This window comes from Dermacentor andersoni, chromosome 1 (genome assembly GCF_023375885.2).
Source record: "Dermacentor andersoni chromosome 1, qqDerAnde1_hic_scaffold, whole genome shotgun sequence".
In the NCBI taxonomy this organism is placed as follows: Eukaryota; Metazoa; Arthropoda; class Arachnida; order Ixodida; family Ixodidae; genus Dermacentor; species Dermacentor andersoni.
The window spans coordinates 95,658,452-95,666,840 of record NC_092814.1 but is presented as its reverse complement, the minus strand read 5'-3'; the positions used below and the strand labels follow the sequence as shown (position 1 = coordinate 95,666,840).

The 8,389-nt window shown below is 44.3% G+C and overlaps 1 long non-coding RNA gene across 1 annotated transcript in view; it reads right to left on the bottom strand.

Annotated features, from left to right (window-relative positions):
* LOC126545819 (uncharacterized) overlaps positions 1-7,088 on the bottom strand; it is a 7,971-nt gene extending 883 nt beyond the window's left edge. The window contains exons 1-4 of the long non-coding RNA XR_007602446.3: positions 6,793-7,088; positions 1,722-4,330; positions 1,276-1,383; positions 1-164 (exon numbers count right to left, since the gene is read on the bottom strand). The exon at positions 1-164 is cut by the window's left edge and continues 883 nt beyond it. This is a non-coding gene — a long non-coding RNA (uncharacterized lncRNA). The remainder of the gene's footprint in view (positions 165-1,275; positions 1,384-1,721; positions 4,331-6,792) is intronic.
* Positions 7,089-8,389: the final 1,301 nt, after the last annotated feature.

Sequence of the window (8,389 nt, the reverse complement as noted above, 5' to 3'; positions counted from 1 at the left end):
TTCACCCTGGAATACTTTGTTGCAATCTTCTACAGAAAACTGGGACTCCCACCCAGAAAGTTAGTCGATGATATCACAGCTACGGAACTTCCTTCTTCGTGCCGCCTCAGGGAAAGATGCAGCTGCTTACAGACGGATTTGCAGGGTCAATGGCTTGTAGTATTCTGCATGCGTTAAAACAAGACATCAACAATGTAAAACAAATTGTGCGTTAAAATTATTACTGACTTTTAAAATCAATTAACGCACCTAGGAGAAATTCATTAAGGGAGTACTGACACAATATTTTTTTGCCCCACTTTGGTGCTTTTTTGGGTAGTTGCAGACCTCACAATCATGACATGGAGCCTCAATTCCTTGAGCAACACAAATAATTATTACATCACATTTTACATTACTCAGCTAGTTTAACTAAGATGCACTCCAAGTGAAGCACTATTTTATATGTGAAGCAGGAGACTATTCACATCACCGCAACCATACTTGAAATTCATGCGGTGTCACAAACAACTCAAGCACGAGAATGCTGGCACAATGCAGTAGACGACGGTGATATAATGACCTTGTCACTAAAAGCCATGAAACTGACCTTTCTAATCGCACTTCTTTTTGAAATGCAGGAGGACTCTCTCCCCTGTTGTCCCGTCGAGTGTTGAATGACCTCTGTTTTTGCAGCATGATCATAGTTTGTGTGTATACGTCAGTTGTGTTTGGTACCATATGGGACTGCCACGTCGAGTTTTGGTGACATGAATAGACTTCTGTTTCACGTCCAAAGCCACACTGCACTTCTCATATTTTGAGCTGTCACACTAAAATGTAATGCATGAATTAATAATATTTCTGTATTATTAAACAAGTAACTGAGGCTCTATAGCATAATTACTGAGTTGACAGCTATCCATTCTTTGTATAAAAACTAGACAAAGGTTTTGTAGTATACTCCCAAAAAGAACTAAGTAGTCTGTTCTCAGCACAAACAATGACAAACCTCATCATCATTGTTTTGATGTGAACTTCACATTGAATATTGTTAACGTCTAAAGGGAAAGGCCATTTCTCTTACTGACAAATAGCCCTACATAAAACTCCCTTTCCTGAGGCTGACAGCATTTACGCAATGCAATTTGGCAAGCTAGAGTTCAGACTTGTATATCCAAATTAAAAAGCTAGAGGTTCCCCACCAATAAATGTAAGCACAGCTCACTTTCATATATTCCAGAAAACACAGTAAGAATTGTATGTAATTAAGGTTATAAAATGAATCATACTTACCTTTGAGTCGCAGATAACACTCAAACAGGAGTTTCTTCAGACAGTCTGCAACTGTTTTGATAGAGTGTGACAGCATATTAGCTCACGTTGGGTCATTCCTAGCCACCTCTGAAATTCAGAAAACATTGATCAGCTGATGCAGGTAGCACAAACGACTAAAGTTAGAATAACAAAATAATAACACAATGGCTATTAAGGCATTAAGCTGCACGGGCTTATGTAAAGGAAACAGTTGAAATGTGATAGCTCACTATTCACCAAACAAAATGGACCCTGTTTAAACCTTGTTTCTTGTCTCAAATTTATTGTCATTGCTTTCTCTCTGCAGCCAAATTAGCCCGACATTTCCTCAAGTTCGCATTCCATGACAGCTAAGAATCACCTAATCCAAGGCTTTTCTCTTGCAGTGAAAAAGGCAGAATGTCATATAAATAGTGATAGCTTACACAATACTTCAAATGTGACAGTGAGGACAGGTACTCTGAAAAAAGCAAAAGTAAGATTGACATGCTTGGAGCAACAAAAAATGGGAAAAGATACAGTCTACCTATTGACTGGACACTACTCTGCGACAACACTGCGACACAGCTGTCTTGACAATCACATGGGATAGTGCAGTGCAGAAATCATTCAGTCAAAACAGAATAAAGGTCAATTGACGGTTAAAGTATCTTACATGAAAAAAGGAATTTTAAGTAAACTGTACATTCTACCAAAACAATGCACGCAAAAGTAATTAAGGTTCACCATGATTTGCAGTTAGGCTTTTTACATTTCACACATGAACAATGAAACGAGTGACACAATACCAAATTTCTTAACCTGAAATGGCAAGTTTCGTTTCACGAATGCGTACAGGTGGTATTGTTTTTTTGCATTTAAAATAGCATGCAGTGCCAGATTTTTGAACCACATTAAAAGTTCAATTTCTATGACATATTGGATAAGTATGCTTATGAGCTGCTGATGATACTGTTTTACTCCGTTGCGGCTCCCCCTGAGACAGTATCTTAAGCTTCTGCTCTTTACTGTCATCATTGTACAAAAGAGGCCTTAGCCAAGCCTGTGGCATGTGGCGTGTTTCGCGTCCAAGCCTTGGGGTGGCGCCACCATCGAAACGACGACAGCGCACCGCCGGCAGCGGTAATCGAAACGCCAGCTAAGCCTGTATTATGTAAACTTTATTTGCAACGCATCAAACCAGCAAGTACAGAAAAACAATTCTGTCTGAAATAATCAACTTTTCGAAGCAAATTCAGCTTAAACGCTGAAAATTTTTATAACGTGACTTCTCGAATGGTTAACTGCAAGAGAGAGAGCAGGCATTCTGGACCAGAAGATGAACAGTCGCGACAGAATTCGCCCTTGTGAAAGCTACGTGTTTCTGCTCAAACAGGAGGCACTGGCTCAAATCAAGTTGCAGTTTGTGAATATTGTGAACGAAGTGGCGTGACATCTTCAGCTACAAAAGTGGATGAACTTCAGTAGCAACATACCAGCGTGCGACGGCTTTATGTGGTCGGATGTATTTCTTCATTCAACGGCAGACAGCTTGTGTTCACCAGAAATGTGTGTCAAGACTGTACGTAGTATCCTTTTGCACATAAACTATGCATGTTACGCACCAGTATATCTTCTGAAACGCTATTCACATGCTTTTTATTTCATGTAAACATCAATGATGTTATAATATAGCTGTTTATTGGCAGCAAGTTAGTGTGATCAGCGTCGTGATTTCGCTCGGCCTATACAGCAGTGCCAACCTTCAAAGGTAAATGTACAAGCTAATTCTTAGTCCTATATAAGATTACATATATATATATATGTATATATATATATATATATATTGGGATATACCTGGCTAAAGCAAGCGGGCAGCGCAACAGCAATAGCAGAAGCAGACAATGCCGGCGTCGGTCGTCTACTGTGTGGTACTGCTCACAAGCGTCATTGCGCTTTCGATACCCATTTAACTTTCTATGCAACTAGAAATTATTCAGAGGTCACCTGTCATTTTTAAATTTAGATTGTAAGTGAATAATATTCAAAACATTATCTATTATTAGTAAGTAAACATTTTTCTGGTATTAGAGCAACTACCGTTAGAATCCAGGCGGCGCTAGCGTCGCATGCGAAAATCGGGCGCATTAGCTCTATGCATAGAATTTCTCACTCTATGGCTCTATAGGAATGTCATGGGCTTGCCTTTGCTGCTGGCGACCATTACCTTCGGCGACCGCACTTGTTTGCTGCCTGCCGTTGGTATTATTAACGCGACAGCGTTGAGGAGCTCGTGTCGCAGAAAAGCCGGTGTCGTCGGCGTCGTTGGCCGTGAGCGAAAAATCCCGGAAGGCAATTCATAAATAAAAAAACAACGTGCAAGATGGGCTGGGTGGGAATCAAACCAAGGTCTCCGGAGTGTGCGACGGTGACGCTACCACTCAGCCATGAGTTCTTTTTTTTTTCTTTATTGACAGCCATGAGTTCGATGGTTCAAAGCGCGACAAAATCGCCTCTGGTGAATGCGGTGTTGCCTTTGAAAGGTGCCGTAGAAAGTTATACTGCAGTGTATATCGGTAATTATGAGCATGTAAATTACAGAAGTCGCAGTTAAACGAGTAGCGAAGTACGTTTCCGCTAAATTTCTTCTGCGCTTGGCGCAAACGCAGAGCCATCTTGCGGCAAACACAGAAGACCCCCTCCTCGCAATGTACGGCGCTGCCCCGACAGTTGGCGCGCCACTCGCCCGCTTCTCCCCTTCGTCTCGTTTGAGCGCATTGGAGCCGTGCGGGGACCGGTGCGAGGATGACCCAATACCCTTGTGTTTAATAAGTTTTCTCGCTTTGTCCCCTTCCAACTTCCAGCGTGCGTCACTCGAACCGTCGTGTTTAGGCGACGCGGCTCCTCTTTCCGCTCACAGCGCGATTCCTAGGTGCAGCGTCCGATGCGGGACGCCTCTGACATGATCGCTGCGCCGTAGCGCGTCTGGTGGGAAAGCGTCCCCTGCGATGTGTGCCGTGCTGCTGGCGAGGAGTCATGCGTCTGCGTGGTGCTCCTGGAACAAATCAGAAAAAAAGTTGTGCTGTGGACTTAGAAGTGTTGTATATGAAAACTATGTCTTTGTGTGACTCAAGAGCATGCCGAGCGAATGAGTGGGCGGTGCGAACGGGGTGCGATATCGCTATCGCGTTCCACTCTTGAAGGCGAAGCTTAAGCGTCCTCCATTTTTTTGCATTGCCTTCGTGCCTAATAGTGAAGTGGGAACACTTCCATGAGCTATATGTGGGGTCACTATAAAATTTTTCCCGATTTGGGAGGTCAACGAACGGTGTTGAGGCGACTTTCATGCGATGCGATATTTTTGTGGTTTCGCTTATTTTTCGCCTAGAGGTCTCAACCGGCGAGTGATAATTACGTGATCATTTTTCAATACAGTGAATGCAGAGTGACGAATATACGCGGCGTGCACGCCGATGGCCGCGCCACTGGTGGCGGCCTTGCGCAGAACGCATGGGAGAGGAGCGAGCCGCGCGCCGTAGCACGCCGTAGTTTGTTGCGTCGCTGATAGTGCTTCTCCGTCTTATTCGTGTTTTCAGAGCAAAATAAGCAACACCCTTCGCATGTGTGGGATGGCCAAAGCTTCCGAAGAATGTCGAAGAAGAATTGTTGCAGGGTGGGGGGGCTCAAATACCGGCGAAAACGTGCCGGTGATACGGTTCTAATTATTCCCCGCAAAGCCTCATCAGCAGGAGCAACGGTGGCAATGGATCGTAGCTTCGGCGCGAAATTTCTTGTTCTCATCCTTTCCTTTGTCGCTTCTGTGTTTTTTCTTTTTTATTGTTATTTTTTTACTCAATTGTAGTTAGACGGGTAAGCGGCGAAGTTCGTCTGCAGTGCAACCTGCGGTTGAAAGGCATTTCGCTAAAGTTCGGAATGCCGTTTGCCGCTTATATTGTTTTCCGCTTCTTTACCGCATTGGGCTAGCTAGGCAGCACGACTGCATGAGCGCATTGTTTTGCATGTTAAAGCTACAGAAGTTTGCAAGAACTGAAATTGTTAGTTTTATGTGGCCCGGTAAATCCTCGCACCAGCTGTCGCGCACTTCATGTTTTTACATTTATTTTATGCGTGGCTTCGCCCATGTTTAACTGTTGCTAGTTGCTTCATGCATAACTCTTGATTCTTTTGAGCTGCGAGGTTTTCACCCTGCCTCGTTTGTAAAGGGTATAAATCACGCTGTCTCTTATCGGAATGACACCAAGCAAGTGCTTCTTTAACAGCTTTAACAGCTTTAACAGCAACAAATAGGTAGCTCAGGGCGAGAATTGCTAATAGTTACTGCATATGGTATTTTTGTTCTATTTTTCGCTGATCCATTTTTCGCTGAGTAGTTCGCGTCACATCATCATACCTTGATGCTGTCTGAGCAGACTTAACACACCGAGTGATTTGTTTGTTTCACAACGTAGTCGCTTCTTGCAAGTGAATTTTGCACTCAGCTGAATTATTTCTTATTATGATTACGCCGCATAGGACTAAACCCGGCCTTGCCGCCAGCGCTGGATCTAATTTGACTGGCGCTGCTCTGCCTTTAAATATATCATGTGGCCATTCTCTCTAGTAACATTTAAAAAAAGTACTGCAATGTTAGTCACACTATAGCTTTGTACGTTTCCAAGCAGTTCCCTTAGGGAATTTAAAATTGCAAAAACTGCAGCGCGAACGGCAGTTCATCGGCGGTACAGCGCTAACACGCGCTTTTATTAACCCGTGCGTTTGGTGGCTTCGTTGACTATAGTGTACGCGTTTCTATCAATAAATTCGCAATTATTCTACTTCAGGCGACTTTCACTACACTTATTCGGCGGCGTCACATGTATTCATCGGCAGAAAAATCACAACGGTATATGCAGACATCGCACCGTGCGGATTTGTTATCTAAGTCTGCACTAACGACGGGTGCTTATTATTGAGGTACAGAAGCAGCATTACGGCAAGGGTAGAATTAAAGAAAAAAAAAAAACGGTCGAGACATCGCATTAGTCAACAAAATTTGTCGGCTAGTTTACATGAGCTCCACTTCATGTAAATGGTCTTCATGGCGTTTGTCTGCGGGACGCACCTGGCGCGTTTGTGGACCATGTTGCCCCAAACACCGGTAACACCTTGTTCATACCCGCTCCCACAGAGGTCTGCGTCTTCCCTACAGCTGTCACCGCAGAAGAAGCAGTCTGGCGCCCGAACCAAGGACAAATCGCAGCCGCGAACTTCAGTCACCCTTGCTGCAAAGCGTTGTCGTCTGCTACTGCTCCCACGCGTATTGTTGGAAGCGCCCGCTAGGTGGCTATCAGTGGCGCCTCTATAGGCGGTGCACGCGGCCTATAGTATCGCAACCGCATATCGAGTCGGTAAAGGAACTACGCAGCTCCCGTCGTAGCCTCAGAGCCACTAGCACATTGAAATTGCACAGGAAAAAAAAAAAAGGGAACCCTTCAATCATATAATACAATCACTTACCGAAATAAAGCAGTGTCGTTGCTGCCGCTCTTGCAAACACGGTCCGATGGTCTCCACTCGAAAACTCGTATCACTTTACGCAAGCGAACAAGAACACGAACTAACCGCCGCCATTGCTGCTAAAAGTTTCAAAATCGGCAAAAACGAGCGCGAAACAGCTATGGAGGAAGGGAAATCTTCCATGAAAGCAGCCAAGGGGGTTGGGTTAACCACAGAACACCTCCATACACCTCCTCCTCTATAAACTTTGAAGCAGCCAGAAGCAGCAGAAGCAGCACTAGCAGCCTCCATGGGCAGCACCGTTGCATGTAGCGCCACCGTAAATAAGGCTGTCTGATATTTTCTCATGCTCACATATTTTCGCTTTCAAACAACTTTATTGCACAGATATGGTTTTTGAACAGAATGCATTTTATTTTTTTACTTGCCCTTTTTGTTCATATTAATTTGCGCGCCCCCTTTGCGAGCTGTAAGTCGCAGCGTTTTATCAATGTGGCGCCAGATTTGAACCGGCGTACGTGCGGGCTTCAAAACGAGCGTAGGAAATCACCGAAGAAGCGGTTTCCACGCGCTCCACTTGTGGTGCTGATTACGCTCTACAAGGGACAACTGACACATCTGTTTTTCCATTTGTCAATTTCTATTGATTCAAGAATTTCCCTAGTTTGTTTTTTGTGTTCCGTGCGCATAACTTCGGTTTCTTTCAGCGGGTTTGCAGCCACAATCCCTGCAATGAAAAGCTAAATGACCTGAATCTTTAGCCGTGCAGTGATAATTGTGCTCAATCAGCTCCTCGTATTCAAGCATGTGCCTGTCTGTCCGGTGCATACCTTGTTACAGGACAGAGGGACCTGGTAAACCACTCTCTCTGACGTAGGGCTTCCAGTGGTTGATTGCGCATGGACTCGTTCCCTTTTTTGCGCCATTCACCCTTTTGCGCAGGCCCGACAATCGCACAGGTGCCGAAAACGCCACACCAACACCAGCCCTTTGGCCTATCTTTCCCGAAATCCGCCCTTTATCCCATAATATATGCTCTTTTCCATGTGTCCGTGAACGTGTCAGATTTAAGTGCACTGCTTCAATATCACGTACGGCTCACCGACTAGCCCATCAATATCTAATAGTCAACTTCTGATACTTGGGAAAGCGTAATTAATCTTACAGACGCGAAGTTACATTCCAACGACAACTCGCAGTGACATCGATGGAAAAAAAAAACACAGAGAGAGACAGAGAGAAAGAGAGAGAGAGAACCGGTGTTGTGTAGAAAAAGAAACGTTCGTAATGTGACTATACGAGGCGCTAGTGGACTCTCGAAATAGCTGTGTCGAGCGGTTATTGCAGTAGCTCCATGGTCCAGCACTCTCTGCAGAGCAATATTTAGTGAAGTGTTGACAAGGCCGCATGCTCTGTTCTGAAGAGGTCAGATAGAAGCTTTTAACCGTATGCATGCATGCTGCCGCTGAAAGTACCATAAAGCGCATTTTTAGCTAGAAGTCTAAACATCGGATGATAACACTCGTAAACAGTATGATAGGGAACACCGAATGCCATCATACGTATAATTAATTTCTGGGACATTATACGCGCTAAA